Source organism: Heptranchias perlo, chromosome 13 (genome assembly GCF_035084215.1).
Source record: "Heptranchias perlo isolate sHepPer1 chromosome 13, sHepPer1.hap1, whole genome shotgun sequence".
In the NCBI taxonomy this organism is placed as follows: domain Eukaryota; kingdom Metazoa; phylum Chordata; class Chondrichthyes; order Hexanchiformes; family Hexanchidae; genus Heptranchias; species Heptranchias perlo.
Window position 1 is genome coordinate 28,110,441 of NC_090337.1, and position 19,637 is coordinate 28,130,077.

Sequence of the window (19,637 nt, forward strand, 5' to 3'; positions counted from 1 at the left end):
GCCCTCAATTTGAGCTTTGGTTGTTATAATAAATTCATTTCTTTAACTCCCTGGATGACAGTTTACTGTTATAGCTCGGAGCTGCAGTCAGTTTATATATATTACAGTCATACATTAAGCTTTCATGGAGTTTAACCTATAAGGAACAGAATACGGCATTTGATTTTGTAATTTTTTTTCATTATAAAGATACTGTCCACATGGGAGTTTTAGCATGCTACTATGGAAGGAAAATTATCAGACGATGTACTAAAAATGTGTTGCATATAAGAATGTTGCATACTATCTTATTCTTGTCATCGTAAGCCTCATAGTAATTTAAATCTGCATCAACTCCTTTTTTTCAAGATGGTGGAGATGACTGTGCTCCGGTAAATGGGCACCAAGCCTCCATATTTTGCGTGGATATCTCTCACGCCTGATGTCCACTGAAAGTGTACCTGATGCCATTTCGAGTTGGGCATGTATTAGTCATCCTACCTAGAATGAGGGTCCTGCACCTTCTGCTACTTTTGACTTCCTGTACTGGATTCACCTATTCTAAAACTGCCCACAAATCCTGTCTGGCCCAGCTGGCTTTCCGGCACATACACAGGCATTGGTTGAGGGGCTGGAAGGGGAGCAAGCATGCTGTCATCCTGAGACTCACTGTCACCACTGCCATTCGCATGAGACTGTGCTGCACCAGTCCTACTGCTCTCTGTGAGAACAGAGTGTAGAAGTGATGTGATGGTTTGGAAGACCCGATCTATGTTTTCCATCCCACAGAGCAAGCTGGAGGAGATAGTAGAACCCATTGGCAACAGTCTGAGCTTCCAGAGCTGTCACCACCGGCTCAGTACCTGTGGACCCTGCCGCAGTGTGCATAGAGGTAACCACACGCTCCATGGTTGGCTGCATTGATTCAATACCATGCGCAATGACCACACACAAGTTGGAGGTAGACTCCATAACACTGTCCGACACTGTACGCAAGCTCCCTGTAAGCAATCTAATGCATTGAACAGTTGTTGGTGCACAACCAAGAATCTTCTTCTACAGGCTGGGCTCTGGAGGTCTTCTTCAATACCCTCTGCAGCAGAACTGGAATGCAAGCTCACCCTCCGACAAGCTATTTCCTGAGCCATCCTTTCTCCCTGCCCTTGCTCCTTCACACTTGTGCTCAGTGAATCTCCCCAGTGCAGACCCCTCTAACTGGCTCTCTAAAGTAAATCACACCCACTTTATTATGAATACTTGGACAATGATGCTTACTTTAGACATCAGTGATTATCATGACAAGTCTTTCTGTCTTTGTTCTTCTAGCTCTTCAGAATAGCCTTCTAAATATCTTAGCTCTGTGACCTCCAAGTCAAATAGCACTGCCTTGTCCACTGTTTTCAAAGCAAAATAAATAGCCAATTAACAGTACATAGCTTGGGTTTATCGTTGTATTTGATAGATCAGACCAACTAACAGGCTTTATCAAAAGCAAAATACTGCAGATGCTGGAAATTTGAAATAAAAACAGAAAATGCTGGGGAAGCTCAGCAAGACAGGCAGCATCTGTGGAGAAAGAAACAGAGTTAACGTTTCAGGTCGATGACCTTTCATCAGAACTGGAAGATGTTAAAAGACTTAAAATATTTGAGTAAGTACTGAGCCAGGGAAAGGGGGGAGGGAGGGGAGGGGAGGAAAGAACAAAAGGGAAGATCTGTCATAGGGTGGAGGACACAAGTGATTAAATGACAAAAGGGATGATGGTGCAAGGCAAGGAAGGTGATAATGGGACAGGTTAAGAAACAAGATTGATCAGGAGTAGCTGTAAATGGCAGCAGCAGAACCATTACCAGCACTTGCTGACCGAAAAAATGGGAGCAGTGGTTATGATCTGAAGTTACTGAAATCAGGGGCCATCACCCCCAACACACACTCTCCTCCCCACGGCACCTTACCATGCGAGTGCAGGAGATGCAACACCTGCCCCTTCACCTCCTCTCTTCCCACCGTCCAGGGCCCCAAACACTCCTTCCAGGTTAAAACAGCGGTTTACTTGTACTTCTTTCAATTTAGTACACTGTATCCACTGCACACAATGCGGTCTCCTCTACACTGGGGAGACCAAACGCAGACTGGGTGATGGTGTTACTGATTACCTCTGCTCTGTCCACAAGTGTGACCCTGACCTGCCGGTCGCTTGCCATTTTAATTCCACTCCTTCCACTCCTTCCCACTCCATACTCTGACCTCTCTGTCCTCGGCCTCTTACAATGTTCCAATGAAGCTCAACGTAAGCTCGAGAAACAGCAACTCATCTTTCATTTAGGCACTTTACAACCTTCCAAACTCAACATTGATTTCAATAACTTCAGATCATAACCACTGCTCTCATTTTTTCGGTCAGCTAGTGCTGGTAATGGTTCTGCTGCTGTCATTCACAGCTATTCCTGATCAATCTTTTGTTTCTTTACTTGTCCCATTATCACCTTTTGTCATTTAATCACTCGTGCCCTCCACCCTATGACAGACCTTCCCTTTTGTTCTTTCCACCCCTCCCCTCCCTCCCCCACTTTCCCTGGCTCTGTACTTGCTCAAAAACTTTAACTCTTTTAACATCTTCCAGTTCAGACAAAAGGTCTTCGACCTGAAACGTTAACTCTGTTTCTTTCTCCACAGATGCTGCCTGACTTGCTGAGCTTCTCCAACATTTTCTGTTTTAATTAACAGGTTGGACTTTGTTCAGAGACTTTTTAATAAGTTTCAACAAATCAATTAAGCAGATTTTAGCTGTTAATATTTTCACTGGAATAATCAGTAGAATTGCGATTTTATTCAGAATTAGCAAATTATGGTGAGTGCTCTTGACTTGTATTTTTCCATTACAATTTATGTCTTGCAGAGTATTGCAGTTTTAATTCCATTGTAGAGCATAAATTAAGCTTTAATGACTAAATTTTATTTTTTTACTTTGTGCTGTCAGATTTGTGGGCTGCAGTATAGGTATGTGCACCAATACATTTTGGTTTTTTTTGCTTGTTTGCAGCCACACGTGTATTTGATCTCATGTAGAACATAAATAGGGTGGATCTAAGACCTATGTCAGTGATGCATGTAGTGTAATAAAGGGGAAGAGTTGACTGTAGGCCCTAAGAATGTGATGGAATGCCAAAATGTGTAACTCAAGTGGCAGTGGAACTGTGAGTGAGAGAACAAAGAGACACAATGTTCATTTTAGTGTTTTCAAAATTTGAATTTATTGTGGCAAGAGGTTCAAGAAACAAAAAACATTATTAGGCAGCAGTAATAGATGACCAAAATAAAATGTATAATCACAATTTTATTGAACCAACCCCACAAAATTGCTCTGATGTGTTTGAGAAGGAGATGGAGGAGGGGGCATTAGAAAAGATGGAATGACTTGAAGCAGAGGAACATCCTATATAAGCCAAAAGATGTCTGGACTTGAGCTGCAGGTGAGGGGCCCATATCCCTCCAACAAATAGCATAGAAGGAAAGGAATAGGCAATCTTTGTTCTTGGTCTGTAAACAAACGGAGGGAATTTGTGGGCCTAATACATCAGCAGTGCCTGCCACAGTGGTCAAACCAAAATACCTTCACATGGCCCCTTTGCTTATGATGCTTAAAGTGCTCCAGCCATGTCACAACTTGGTAAGGAGATACCGAGGAAGTCATTAACATGACAGGACCTCCAATCAAGCGCAAGGTGAGACTGTGTAATCAGAAAAGTATTTATTTTTTACTTTTAAAAGTTAATTTAAGACCTTGTTTATGCCAAATTTAGAATACAATGTCTAGTTCTGTCCCCACACATGGTGGGTGAAATAGAGGCGCTGGAAATGATTCAAAGGAGATCTACTAGATTAATATGAAGCTTAAAAACCATTCATTACCAGGATAAACTTAGAGAGCTGGATCTTTTACTCTAAAAAGTGTAGACTTCAAGGAGATTTGATTGAGGTCTTTAAAATAATGAAGGGACTCGACTGTGTCCATATGGATAGGCTATTTGAATTAGATAGGTTAGGAAGAACCAGGTGATGTGTATAAGTTATGAAAGCATAGAGATAGGTTAGATGTCAGGAGGCTTTTCTTTTCGTAGAGGGTCATCGACCTTTGGAACAAGTTGCCAGGCAGTGCAGTAAGTGCAGATTCACTGCCAGCATTTAAAGAAGCGCAGGACCTGTTCTGGGCTGTGGCTGATATCACAGCATACAATAGGTAGGTGGGGTATTGGGTGATGTGCTTCTTGGTCACTGTGGTCTCCTCAAGCTCATTATGTTTGCCTTCAGCAGTCAGAGAGGAATTTTCCAGATTTTTCCCCCCTGAATTGGCCATGGGTTTCTCATATGATTTATCTGGTTTTTTTGCCTCTCTCAGGAGATTCCGTGTCTCTTCTGGTGGTTGGTGGGGGGGGGGGGGGGGTGGGCGTTGTTAAAGGTGATGATGCTAAATTGCACAATGACTGTATGGAACAAGCTTGATGAACCAACTGTCCTTTTCCTGTCCGTCATTTTTGTATGTTAATATTTACCCCCCTCTGCTCCTTTCCTATCTTTTATTTTACTGTTCACAGGGTTTTTTTTTTATTCGTTCATGGGATGTGGGCGTCGCTGGCGAGGCCGGCATTTATTGCCCATCCCTAATTGCCCTCGAGAAGGTGGTGGTGAGCCGCCTTCTTGAACCGCTGCAGTCCGTGTGGTGAAGGTTCTCCCACAGTGCTGTTAGGAAGGGAGTTCCAGGATTTTGACCCAGCGACGATGAAGGAACAGCGATATATTTCCAAGTCTGAATGGTGTGTGACTTGGAGGGAAACGTGCAGGTGGTGTTGTTCCCATGTGCTGGCTGCACTTGTTCTTCTAGGTGGTAGAGGTCGCGGGTTTGGGAGGTGCTGTCGAAGAAGCCTTGGCGAGTTGCTGCAGTGCATCCTGTGGATGGAACACACTGCAGCCACATTGCGCCGGTGATGAAGGGAGTGAATGTTTAGGGTGGTGGATGGGGTGCCAATCAAATGGGCTGCTTTGTCCTGAATGGTGTTGAGCTTCTTGAGTGTTGTTGGAGCTGCACTCATCCAGGCAAGTGGAGAGTATTCCATCACACTCCTGACTTGTGCCTTGTAGATGGTGGAAAGGCTTTGGGGAGTCAGGAGGTGAGTCACTCGCCGCAGAATACCCAGCCTCTGACCTGCTCTTGTAGCCACGGTATTTATGTGGCTGGTCCAGTTAAGTTTCTGGTCAATGGTGACCCCCAGGATGTTGATGGTGGGGGATTCGGCGATGGTAATGCCGTTGAATGTCAAGGGGAGGAGGTTAGACTCTTGTTGGAGATAGTCATTGCCTGGCGCGAAAGTTACTTGGCGTGAAAGTTACAGTACAGCCTATTGTCAACTAGCAGGAGTCTCAACATTCTGAGAAATAAGTTGAGCCACATATGACTGTTGTATTCAATCACCCTCATGAAAATGATTGTAAATTACAGCATTACATACATCGCTGGCAGCCATATGGTCGCATTTGAATGTACTGTCTTTGGTCATTCACTTCTACTGTTCATCATTGCTTGCCTCTGACAGGTTATCTTTGACACCTCACAGTATTGCCATGTTAATTTTTTTGATCAGCCAGTTAACAGATGGAAATCTATCATCATGTTTGAGTCCCCAAATGAAGCTACTGAAAAATCCATGTAGGTAGAGTTTCATTACATCCAACAGTGGTGAATGAATTTTAAGTTGGAGGGGTTGGGGGACTGGAAGCTAATATAGGTCAGCAAGAACGGGGCCGATGGGTGAGAGACATGGTGGACATACCTCATTCAGAGAGCTTAGACGTAGGTTGGCAACAGCCAAGGCCAAGGGACATTACCCATAGAATATTGACTTGCAAGATTATTTGGAGACAACGGATCTTAATTCCCTGTGACAGGTCCACCCACCAGGTTCCATGAATAAGCCAGGCTGACTTGCTAATTTTGCCACGTTGGCCTGGAGTACTGCATACCTGCCTGGGCCAGATATTGGTTTATCAGGTCTGAGAGTTGACTCTGTTGCAATCTTCCAATGGCAGTCTTGGAACCAACTTGACCCAAAGAGATGCCATTTACTTTGCCCCACCCAAGGGGGATTGGCAAGAGTTGGTCATATTAGTAAGATGCGGCAAAGAATTTACAGACCTTTCTAGGACTGCATTTTGATCTGCCTGGAAAATCTATGCATCCAAGTCTCATAGTGTGCACTTTTTAATTATTCTTGTGATAGTGCATTATACCTCCTCTTGTTTAGTTTTCAATTTTGGCATTTGTATTGTAGAATGAACCTGTTGCCAAAGTCTGATTTACACAAGATTACAGGAAGACTCCAGAATAATGGCCAATAGGATACTTGTTAAGGAAGTGATATTGGGGCGGGAAGAAGAGCTGAGTGAAGTGCCCAGGGATTGGTATCACGGTCCCTACTGTTTTCAATTTACTTTAACAACTTTGAGTCAGAAACTCAATGCAAACTAGTCATATTGCAGATGATATCAAAATGGGGGAAGAGAGGCAGTCTAATCTGAACAAGAAGCCAAATCCTACAAAACAAGTTGGATAGAATATGTTTAGTATCATGATCAACAGTACATGGAATTCAAAATGGATAATTATAATTAAATGCATGCAAGAAGAAAAATTGCATCATACATACTTTATGAATGGTGTTGAGTTAGCTAAGGGAGAAGCTGAAACATATCTGAGCCCTGAAATTATGCTGTGAGATATTAATGTACAAAAGCTTGATGTGTTTGTCTCAAGTTCCTCTCTCCACTAATTTGGCAGAGATGTTAATCTATTTGGTTTAAATTGGTCAGTGTTTCCACCAAAATAGCAGAGAAAGAAATTTCAGACAAACACACCAATATTAATATCCCAAGGCATAATTTCAGGACCCTGGGGTATTAGTAGACTCGTTGTTTAATATGTCCAGTCACTGTGGAGCAGCAATTGAAAGTAGAATGCTGAACAATATTGCCAAAACAGTAGTGTACAAGTTAAAGAATGTAATGCTAAAACCGTATAGTGCTCTGATCAGACTGCACCTCAACTACTGTGTTATATTTTGGACCTAGAGCTTGACGGTGATATTTAAGCCCTGTAAGTGATGCAGAGAAGAGCCAAGAAGCTGATCCCTATTCTCAGAGGACTGAATTATAAGGAAAGACTAGGAAAGCTACACAGAATCACAGAAAGGTTACAGCACGGAGGGAGGCCATTTGGCCCATCGAGTCTGTGCTGGCTCTATGCAAGAGCAATCCAGCTGGTCCCACCGCGCACCGCACCCCCCCCCCCCACTTTTCCCCTGCAGCCGTGCAAATTTTCTCCTTTCAACTGGAGCTATTCTATCTTAAAAGGGGGCAACTAAGAGGGACCTTCATGGAGATGTTTAAGTTAATAAGTGAATAGAAAAGCTAAGTCTGGAACACTATCTCAAGTCATTCATTCATAACTTGTTGCTCCAAAACTGCAGCAAGGATCTGGTGTTGTCATTTATCTTGAATAGTTTCTCGGGAGTACAAGATGTTGACAGGGAACACTGCACCAGGCAGTGTTCAAGTGTTTGCTTAGGCTCTTCACATTCACTTCAGTAAAAAGGAGATACAAAAACAGGTGTATGATCCTAGATACATCTATTGCATGGACACAATCCCCCAACCAAGAAGCTGAAGTCCAGAAAGAGCTTTGAGTCTGGAAATCCCTTACCCCAAATTTCACAGTGGAAGGCTATGGAGTAACAAAATGGCAGGAAATGCCAATGATCTTGGAGATGCTGGTTCCTTCAGAATAACAATCTCAAGTTAAACCATTAGTAAGACAAGGGGCCCCTAGTTCAAATTAGTGAAAAGCAAATTGAAGACTTTGGTGGCAGCCACCAGTGGTCCCTTTAAGGGACATTACAACATTTTGTGCTCTAGTATGTATATTTGTATTAGTGTGCTTTTCCAGAGGCCAATTTGACAGCCATTCCAGGAAAGGAGACTTTTGAAAAGTTCCCTTCTTGCCCTTCTAAGAAAATGCCTCTTTAATCAACGGAAAAGCATAAATCACCAATATATTGAGAATTAGTTTCTGAATTGATTTGTGCTACCCAATTTCTGTTAAACATAGAAATTCGCAAAGGTGGGAACACAGACATTTCAGACACCAATAAATGTTCAGTCTATCCTTGAGATCTGCACAAACAGACCAAACCAGAACCTTACTGTCATTCTGTTTTTTTCAAATAACCGCCAACTGACAGTAAAAGCTTTTACAAGTATATAAAAAGGAAGAGGGTAGCCAAAGTAAACACTGGTCCCTTAGAGGATGAGACTGGGGAAATAATAATGGAAAACAAGGAAATGGCAGAGGAATTGAACAGAAATTTTATATCTGTCTTCAGAGTAGAAGACACTAATAATGTACCAATAATAGTAGAAAATCAAGGGGCAAAGGGGAGGGAGGAACTAAAAACAATCACTATTACTAGAGAAAAAGTAGTAAGTAAACTAATGGGTCTAAAGGCTGACAAGTCCCCTGGACCTGATGGCTTGCATCCAAGGGTCTTAAAGGAAGTGGCTACAGATATAGTGGATGCATTGTTTGTAATCTTCCAGAATTCACTAAACGTAACACTCCTAGTCAAGAAGGGAGTGAGACAGAAAGCAGGTAACTATAGACCAGTTAGCCTAATATCTGTCATTGGGAAAGTGCTAGAATCCATTATTAAGGAAGTGGTAGCAGGACATTTGGAGACTCATAATACAATCAAGGAGAGTCAACATGGTTTTATGAAGAGGAAATTGTGCCCGACAAATTTATTAGAGTTCTTTGAGCAAGTAACGGGCAGGGTGGATAAAGGGGAACCAGTGGATGCAGTATGTTTGGATTTCCAAAAGGCATTCGATAAGGTGCCACATAAAAGATTACTGCACAAGATAACCGCTCATGGTGTTGGGGGTAATATACTGGCATGGATAGAGGATTGGCTAACTAACAGAAAACAATGAGTCGGGATAAAAGGGTCATTTTCAGAATGGCAATCTGTAACTAGTGGGGTGCTGCAGGGCTCAGTACTGGGTCCTCAACTAGTTACAATATATATCAATGACTTGGATGAAAGAACAGAGTGTCTTGTGGCCAAATTTGCTGATGATACAAAGATAGATGGAAAAGCAAAGTTGCGATGAGGACACAAAGTGTCTGCAAAGGGATATTGAGAGGTTAAGCAAATAGGCAAAAATTTGGCAGATGGAATATAATGTGGGAAAATGTGAAGTCATCCACTTTGGGAGGAAAAATAAAAAAGCAAAATATTATTTGAATGGAGAAATACTACAAAATGCTGCGGTACAGAGGGATCTGAGTGTCCTCGTACATGAAACATAAAAAGTCAACATGCGGCAGGTAATCCGGAAGGCAAGCAGAATATTGGCCTTTATTTCTAGGGGGATGGAGTATAAAAGCAGGGAAGTCATGCTACAACTGTACAGGGTGCTGTTGAGACCACACCTGGAGTACTGCACACAGTTCTGGTGCCCTTATTTAAGGAAGGACATACTTGCATTGGAGGCAGTTCAGAGAAGGTTCACTAGGTTGATTCCAGGTATGGAAGGGTTGTCTTATGAGGAAAGATTGAACAGGTTGGGTTTATACTTATTGGAGTTTAGAAGAATGAGGGGAGATCTTATTGAAACATACAAGATTCTGAGGGGACTCGATAGGGTAGATGCTGAGAGGATGTTACCCCTCATGGGGGAATCTAAAAGTAGGGGGTATAGTCTCAAAATAAGGGGTCGCCCGTTTAAGACGGAAATGAGGAGGAATTTCTTCTCCCAGTGGGTCGTGAATCTTTGGAATTCTTTACCCCAAAAAACTGTGGTGGCTGAGTCATTGAATATATTCAAGGCTGAGTTAGACAAATTTTTGATCAGCAAGGGAGTCAAAGGATATGGGGAAAAGGCGGGAAAGTGGAGTTGAGGTAAAAATCAGATCAGCCATGATCTCATTGAATGGCGGAGCAGGCTCGAGGGGCCAAATGGCCTACTCCTGCTCCTATCTCTTATGGTCTTATAGTTCAGCCATCCGGCTCCTTACCATACCAATTCCTATTCCTTGCTATACCAATTATATCTTCCTACTGCAAATGCCACCTTATCAATCACACATATGTAAATCAGCTCACTTACTCAATTTTCTCTTCTTCTACAGTGGTCTCTATATTACTGTGCCATCTGCTCACTGCCTTATCTTTACCTTCATAACATTCAGTTTTAAATTGTTCTGTCGTCCTTCCTCATTAACTCTTATCAGAAACATTTTTGCACCATTTGCATTCCTGTTGATCAAATATCACCCGCATACTGAGTATTGTTAGTTTGTCCTCTTCATGTTACAACTCGAATACTTCAGTGCTAGAAAATCTTCTGCTCACATCCTAACGATATAAGACGTGAGATGAAAGGATTTGTTTAATTCCTTTATAAATCCTGCATAATTCTGATACATACATATTTCAACGTAACTGCTGACTCTTGTAGATAGGGTATCCAGTGAAATAGGCCTGCCAAATATATAGAAAAGCTCATTTTAAGCAGGTCTTTGAAAATGTTCACATGCCTCACATAATCAATTTCTTTTGGCAATCAATAAACATGTTCTCATTCATTCCTATAGTCTTCTCAATTAATGGCTTTGGACAAACAATGATGTCTCTTGTCCTTATTCCTCATCTAAATTCTGCCTGTTCCTCAGCAAGCTCTTAATTTTACTCCTCACTTTTATCCTCAGCTTTCCAAGAATCACATTCATTAGCATTTGGCTTGCATGACTAATCAAGCCAACTGTTCTGCAATTTTTTGGATTCTGTGAGACCCTTCTCATCCAATTCATGCAACCCAGTGGAATATCCAAAGGGATTGTCATCCTTGCAGTTTTGATTGTTGTAACTTGTACTGCAGTATTAATACACCAAGATTCCAGGAAAATGTGTTTTAGCAATCTGAAGGCTTCAACAAAAAGGCAAAAATGTAGAGATAGAATAGAAGTATGCAAGATGTTCAATGCAGAAGTAGAGAAATGCCTACTGCCAAAAAATGGATTTCAGCATTTCAACAGTAAACAACAGTAAACATGCTTCAAGAGAAACTTTCTCTGAATTGCATCCATTTACATGCTGACAGTAGAACTTCACCTGAACTCGTAAAATTCAGTGTGATTTACATAATTTAGTTAGGGAAATGTGGAAAATTGGGTCTGCCATGAGCAGAGACATACAACATTTACCTTATGGTTTCACTTTGAGGAGCCTTTGCTTTGATCAGTCCATTGTCAGTCCATCGACACAATCAGTTTTTCTCTCATTCAGTTTCTATCCATGAATTTGTCCAGGAACAGAATTGGTTCCTGACCATGTTTACACATCAAGTATTGTAAAATAAAAACATCTGGCAGGCACCATTGCAGTGTGTTTCCCTGGTTTACCCTGGCTGGAGCTCCTTGTAGCAGCAAATCACTGCATTTCAGGCAGGAGAAAAAACAAGGCTGCTAATCTCCTATTAATACAAATATACTGGCTAATTATAGAATTGCAACTGAAGCAGTCATGGAGAAAACTGCAGCCTGAAAATTAAGGGGTAATTTTATGACTCCATACTGCCCACTAAAGGTTTATTAACTTGCAGCTGATTTTAACTCCAGTTTTAGGTGGGTGAGTAGCGGTGTGAGTTAGAAACTCACCCAATGGTCCAGAAATTAGGCCCGGAATATTTTAATTCCTGGGTCTCATTGAAATCCTGCTGGCCAACTTCCCACCCGTTCTGGTCGGGAAGCCGGTGGGAAGCGGTGGAAAATCACACGGCCTGGAGGCTGCCCGCTGAGACCAAGTAGATGGCGGGATTGGCTGCCGGAGCTGTCCCACGATGGTCTCGCAATGAAGAAGGTGGGGGAGCGAGTCCATGGCATTCCTGCTCCTCCTAGCCCCACAAGAAAAGTAAAAAAATGTACCTTTTTGGACCTCTACTGGCCCTGATCCTCTTCCATGCTATGTTGGCCTGAGCGGGAAACTCACTACAAATTCCCGCTTAGGCCACCAAGTTAAAATTGCATCGGGACCAACGTGCATATGTAAAAAAGGTTCCCATTGGCTTTGGATGGGTGTCCTTGCCACCTGCTTAGTTAAGCAGGTTAAAATTGTGAACTGTCAGCTCCCAGAGTCTTGAAGGCAGGTAAGTAACATGGGCGATTTTAACTATCTATCCACCCAGTTTCTACTGGGTGGGTAGGGTTAAAATCGCCTCCTTGTTTTAAATTTTTCGGTTTTTAAACCCTACCTCAACAAATGGTTGTCAATTAAGAAGGATATAGTTGCAGCAATCTATTACTCTACATGTTATAAGAACAATTCAGCACTCCAAGAGGGCAGTTTACCAGAAGGGAGCGTGCATTGGAGATGAGCTAAAGAAAAAAAAAGCGATCACTTTAATTAAATGGTTTTATGTTATTACCTCAAAAATAAAATGGATTTAGATCATGAACTTTCTTAGAGCTATTTCTTTAGAATTATTGATTTAATCAAAAATATGGAGTCATAGGGTGATGAAATTCAGCTTTGGTAGGTGCGCTAAACAGGCAGTAGCAAATCGGCCACCCATTATACATACCCCGATTTTCCTTTCCATTGACTTCAACAAAGAGATAACCATTTATTAGTATATTCTGTCAGCTGTTTGTCACAGAATCATGACTGGTCAATCCATTCAGTCCTATCAATAGTCTGCTTGCTAATAGACAACGGTGTTTTTTCAATAGTCACTCAATTGAATGTCATGGCTGTTAAGTAGTAATTTGTTTTCATTCAGTACATTTATATGTATTCGATATATTGACATTTTTCCTACACAGTTGTACGTTTCATGTAATAAATAAATATAAGGCACATTGATCTTTCCCAGTGCCATTTGCTTCACCTGCTTGGCATGAAATGTTTGTAGCATATATAACCACTTCTTTAAACAACAGATGAAATAATGCATGTTTTGCGTACTATTGCATGTTATAATTGTAGGAAATTTTAATTATCCAAAATAGGTTGGGATAAAGAAAATGTTTAAGGGATTGCCATCCTTGCAGCTTTAATTTCTGCAACATGACTGGTCTGAAGAGCAGCCTGGATGCTCCAAAGCAATAACCCCAGCCCTAACCTCACTGACTGCATCATGGCACTTCATGCATTCAAGCACCAGCCCAGATACACCCACTTAGGGAAATGAAAATAGTAAGAGAGAAGGCATATCACTTGGTGATGCACAGAGCACCAGTGAGCAGGAGGAGCCAGCCATACCTCTCCAAAAGGTTGGGGGGGTGGGGGAGAGAATCAACTGCTCTCAGCTGAGGTTGTGTAGATACCCGAATCTCAGGGGTTCAGTTTTCAAGACAAACAATCAGGGAGCATCAATCTCATGTACCAGCAGTGGAGCTGATTTCATGTATGTGGTGGAGATGGTGTATAAGTTGGAGGAGTCCACAACCTGCATCTGCAACACTATGCAAGATGTTTGCAGTGCCATGCAGAACAGCCTGAAGAGTGCGGCAGTTTAGAAGATGTCCACCACAGTAACAAGGCATTTTTGGGGAGGGAGGGGTTCTGAAGGCAATTATTCCTTCCAGAGTAGCAGCTATCACTTTCACATAGATTCCTTGCAAGATATCCTTAACAACACCATAGTTCAGGGCCTTCGAGACTTAATCGGGGCTGTTTGGTCTGTTTCCTGATAATAGTATTTTGGGGAACCAGTCAGCATGTCAGCAGGTCCCTCTTCTCTCAGTGCTGCTCTTATGAAAATCCTGCAGCTAAAGGAAGGGACCCAGCAACTGCATACTGTAGGCAAGGATTTTCTCAAGAACAGAAGTTTCTGCCTATAGTATGCTATAAGTAGATTCACTTCCACTAGCAGCAGCACTTAGGTAAAGGGCAATGCTAAAGGGAGAGGTCAATGAAGTGAGAATCGGGTGGGTTCTGCAATGGGCAGGTGAGGCACTCTGCCAGCTTACCACCCAGGCGACACCGTTGAAAATGACCTCCATACGTTGTTAAGGTTCATTCAATCAGCAAATTCAAGCAAGTTTGTCATCTCTAGCCCAGGATCTACCCGTGCTTGCTGTTTCTTACATCTGCGGTCTTCAATGCGGGAACTTCAACTAATGCGAACCTGAAAAGAGTCTGGCATTAACTCCCGCGAACCTGGGACCTATGTGGCCTATGAGAGGATCCCTCTCTCCCCTCGACCAATCAGATTGCACCATCATTGACAAGCTACAAGTCAAAACCAGGAAGTGAAAGCTACAACAGTAAAATCATTGTAAAAACAGTTAGAGACAGTGAATTAAAGAGAGGGTAAGAAATAATTGAATTAAAAGACAGAGATAAAAAGAGACCGAAAGAAGAAATAAAAATTACATTTTTAAAAAAATGTCCACAACTATTAAAATTGCAATGAATAAGAGTCCACATTTTTAAAATTTAATTTTCAGTGCCAAAGAGGTTGTTTGGCAGACGCTAAGACTTACCACGCTGTTAAAACTTAGATTAGACCTGATATATTTGAGCGTACCTTTTTCAGTCCAACCACAACCCAGCAGCAATTCACACTACTCCATTGATCTCAATGGAAAGCCAGCCGGCAAGCTGTCAATCCGTGGGTACAATATGCCGGCGAACCAGGAAGAGCAAGTTCCAGATTTCCGCATTTAACTGCGCATGCGCGGTTGCCGGAACTTGATCTTCAATTTCGCCTTTGATGACGGTGAACATTGTTCGGCTCACCGTTATTTTAAAAGCAATTTCCGGCCCCTTGAGTTTTAACAGAGATAGCAGAGCAAACATCATTACAGCTGCATATCTTCTCTTTCATCCTCCTGTAGGTAGAGCTCATTAGCAAATCCCAGAGCCTCCCCAGTGCTCAAACAATGTGCAAGTTTTTCCCAACTGACAGCCATAAATGTGCTGGGTACAGCAGGCCATATTTGTTTTATCTCTCTGTGGATCCTTCTGGCATTATCAAATTATCTCTGGTGCAATTTAAGCTGTGTTAAAAAATCTCATGCAAAGTAAATGTGTTGAACCATCCTGTCTGAGCCAGGCCTTTGACTGACTGCTTGCAAAATTACTTTTTGCTAAAATCACAGAATGTTTGTGATCATAGAAAGTGAGTAGTTCTCTTATGGGCATTTTAAGTCACCATCCCACTCATAAGCTCCATGTGATTCTAGAAGATATAATGAGTAAAACGCCCTGTTACAAGTTTAGGGTCTCGCCCCAGGATGTTGATGGTGGGGGATTCGGTGATGGTAATGCCGTTGAATGTCAAGGGGAGGTGGTTAGACTCTCTCTTGTTGGAGACAGTAATTGCCTGGCACTTGTCTGGCGTGAATGTTAATTGCCGCTTATCAGCCCAAGCCTGGATGTTGTCCAGGTCTTGTTGCATTCGGGCTCGGACTGCTTCATTATCTGAGGGGTTGCGAATGGAACTGAACACTGTGCAATCATCAGCGAACATCCCCATTTCTGACCTTATGATGGAGGGAAGGTCATTGATGAAGCAGCTGAAGATGGTTGGGCCTAAGACACTGCCCTGAGGAACTCCTGCAGCAATGTTCTGGGGCTGTGATGATTGGCCTCCAACAACCACTACCATCTTCCTTTGTGCTAGGTATGACTCCAGCCACTGGAGAGTTTTCCCCCTGATTCCCATTGACTTCAATTTTACTAGGGCTCCTTGGTACCACACTCGGTCAAATGCTGCCTTGATGTCAAGGGCAGTCACTCTCACCTCACCTCTGGAATTCAGCTCTTTTGTCCATGTTTGGACCAAGGCTGTAATGACGTCTGGAGCAGAGTGGTCCTGGCGGAACCCAAACTGAGCATTGGTGAGCAGGTTATTGGTGAGTAAGTGCCGCTTGATAGCACTGTCGATGACACCTTCCATCACTTAGCTGATGATTGAGAGTAGACTGATAGGGCAGTAATTGGCCGGATTGGATTTGTCCTGCTTTTAGTCATCCTTCTTAATAGCTCTTTCTTTGGCTCGGCATCGATATTTGTCTGTTTACGACTCTGTGAAGCACCATGGGACATTGTTCTATGTTAAAGGCGCTATGTAAATATAAGTTGTTGTTGTTGAACATATTGCAGAACTGAGGTATGTGTCCTAAAAGGTACATATATGATTTTGTGGTACTTTTAAAGCATGTTTTCAAGTGGAGGACCTGGCGGAAGTGAGCAGGGCATTGGAAGGAGGCATAAAAGAGCACATAATTTTACTGAGAGCAACCTATAAACATTCTTGAATGAATTGCAACAAAGGAGTGAGAGACTGCTGGGTGCCCATGGGAGGCAGCCTCAGCAAAGTGCCTTGTGTGCTATGTTGAGGGAGGTGGCACTGGCAGTGAGTGAGTGGCCAAGACTACAGGCCAGTGCCAGAAAAAGTTCAATGAGCTGACATGGGCGGACAAGGGAACATTCAAGCTACTGTCCCTTTTCTTCCTTGGGCAACATGGGCACCAACACACTGCTCACGCTGAAAGTAATAGAAGTACAAGTAATTCTTCACATTGTGCTGTGGTTAAGTGGGGGCGGGGGGGGTACTTACTCAATCAGATTTTAACCTGAAACGGGTTTTGGGCAGGCGAGCGGGGGAGCATGGCGAGTGCAAAACGTACTTGCTGTCCTAGATTTCAGGCCTGGGATATCTTAACTCTTGGGCCTCATTTAAATTTGACTGGTGGATTTCCCACTCAATCAAATCGGGAACAGAGAAGCTCATTCACATTCTGGGCATAATTTCCAGGGGGCCTCCAGAGGCCTATTTAAAGTGGGAACGCACCTCTTAAAAGGAGGTATTCACCTTACTGACATTGCTGACTTTTACTGCTGTAAAGTCCCTAGGTTCTCTGTCGCCTCCCTGGAGTTCCTGGTTTGAAGAGGTGAGAACAGAGGGACATTCTCTTTCCCACCAATGGGAAGAAGAAACTTAAAATGGGCATTCACTAGGACTGGAGGGAGGTGGCTGAGATTGTCAGCTCCAGGAACATCACTCCCAGGACCTGGGTTCAATGCAGGAAACATTCCAAGGACCTGACAAGAGTAGCAAAGGTGAGTACAGCTCTTTATTTCTCCTTTCTCCTTACCGCGCCCCCCTCCCCAGCACTCCAAACAATTCCCTCCCCATATCACATCCTTCACCACTCTACCACCACCCATTCTCAGTCCAAACACACACTCACTTCTTGCTTGTTTCTTTCACAACAGCCTGTTCTCGTTATCACATGGCACTATTGCCAAACATGGAAATCCTCTGATGACTCCTTCCTCACTTCACATTCCAACCACTTGCTTTCCATTCAACACCATCCAATCATGCTTGCATCTCCCTCTCAGCATAAGCACAATAAGCAGAAGCCCCACACATGCACTTGCCTTTTCAGTAGCCACTCACTAACTCCACCCTCTCTGCAGGAGAGAAAGGTGTTCAACACAAGGGAGAGGAGTAAGATCGGGAGAGGAACACCCAGCAACATGATCCTCTCCAGGTCACTGGCCCCTTAAGAGTTGTCTGCATTGGAGATTTTGAGGATAGGGGCTTATCTGAATAGTCTCAGACTATTACCTGTATCCCTCATATAGCTCACAATAATGCACATTCAACCAGCTTGGCGACATGAAACTGCATTTTGAAGCCTGTCATCTGCAAATGTACAGTCTGTCAGTGCCAGACTATCTCTTGTCCCTTTTCTCTTTCCTTTACGTCCTTCTCAGCAGTAAGACCTTAAAGAAGAACAGACCTCGGAGGATGGCAATCCTTCTGAAGAAACATAATCATGTGCTGCATTACTCCCACGCACCAGCACAAAGATTGGCACCCGGGCTGGGTTAGAGAGTGAGTTAGAGGGTCTGCACATAGAGAAGCACCCAGCAGTAGTGAGCAGCAGCAAGTATTAACGGCAAGGAGGCCCAGGAATCAGCTCTAGAGGTCCTCTCCTAGCTCTGCTGAGCTGGACAGAGATGAGGATTTCAAGGGCCCATCTATGAAAGGAAAACTGCTTGTCTTACACAATCATTATATCAGGTATTGGAAATCCTGCTAAGGAGTTGCAGCACCATGGCTAAAAGTATGAAGGAGTCCGCTTCCAGTATGTGTGGTGTCATCTCGCACATTGGAGCGTATGGCCAGCTCCAGGGACACATCAATTAGGCGCTCACAACAGGAGTCAATATTATCAGCCTTTGCAGCTTTGGTGGAACATCATACAGTTGCTATCCAGAATCCGGGCTGCACCTTGGACAGACAGGTGGACCAAATAGATAGGGGCTTTCATGGCGTCACTCATATCGTGCAGTCTGTTCTCCCCCAGATCAGCAGGACTGATAAGCCTCAGCCGCATAGGAGTGGCAGTGACGTAACGAGAGCGATGCACGTTGCCCTCTCTCAGGATGACAGCACGATTACTCCCTCACCACCCCCTTATCCAATACCCACCATGGTGCCAGTTGGGCCAGACTGCATTGGCAGCAGCATAAATGTAGCAATCTGTAGCCGGGCTCTCTCAGTTTGAGCTCAATCCAGAAGATGTCAGCCATGAGCTTCTCAAGGGTCCCATTAGGAGCAACAGCAGACTTCCATCAACTTTTCTAAAGCCACTGGGGGAGCTCATCATAGGAGCAGTAGAACTAGTAAACCTTTTTTAAGAAAGGCAGTATGGATTAACAATTGGGTGAGAGATTAATTAAAGGCAATGATTGTATTTGACAATAAATGAATCACGTTTGGCACTTTGGTCTGCTGTGTCTTTCATAGCAGCTTCTGATTATACATTGTCAGAGTGTCATTCATGTAAAAGTTGGCTGAATGATTTCAGTGTTCTTTAATGCAGCTTTAAGGGAGTGGTGAAGGAGGTAATGAGGACTGTTAATCCAGAAGGTCTTTGTGTAAGTTTAATGAGGAGGGGAATGAGCAGGTCACTGGAAGTGCTGTTCTATTAGCTGATCTCTGGTCTCTCTGGCTGCAAAGCATTTTGCTCGCCCTCCTTCTTCTGCTTGACCCTCTCCTTCATCCAATTCTTCCCCATCAGATGATGACTCTTCCTATTGCTCCGCCTCCTCCAACTGAAAACCTTTCTGTATTGCCATGTTGTGCAACATGCAGCAAGACTTTGTGTGGGGCATAAACAGGTACCTGAACCTTTGCTTCAATAGAAGTAAAGGGAATTAGGGGTTATGGGGAGCGGGCAGGAAATTGGACATGAAGCTGAGTTCGGATCGGTCAATGCCCTGTGGGTGGCGGAGAGGGCCCAGGGGCTATGTGGCCGGGTCCTGCTCCGACTTCTTGTGTTCTTTAGATTTGTGGTTGGGATCAGATCAGCCATGATCTTATTGAATGGCAGAGCAGGCTCGAGGGGCCGATTGGCCTACTCCTGCTCCAATTTCTTATGTTCTTATGTTCTATGATATTCCCGGTGGTGCCACCATGGCACTGATTGTACCTGAACAGACCCGGCCTGGTGGGGTTGCGCAGGGTTGTCATCAGCCATTTCTGCAGTGGGTAGCTCTTTGTCTCAAACAGCCATTCTCTTA

General features: G+C 43.4%; 1 protein-coding gene across 2 annotated transcripts in view; it reads right to left on the reverse strand.

The window, feature by feature from the left end:
- LOC137331439 (endothelin-converting enzyme 2-like) overlaps nucleotides 1-19,637 on the reverse strand; it is a 183,184-nt gene that overhangs the window by 132,691 nt on the left and 30,856 nt on the right. Inside the window, exon 1 of one of the 2 annotated variants that reach the window (XM_067995229.1) lies at nucleotides 11,294-11,501. The exons of the other annotated variant lie outside the window; for it this stretch is intronic. The gene's annotated coding sequence lies outside the window, so the exon portion shown is untranslated. Of the gene's footprint in view, nucleotides 1-11,293; nucleotides 11,502-19,637 lie in introns of those variants that run through there. 2 annotated transcript variants of the gene reach the window in all.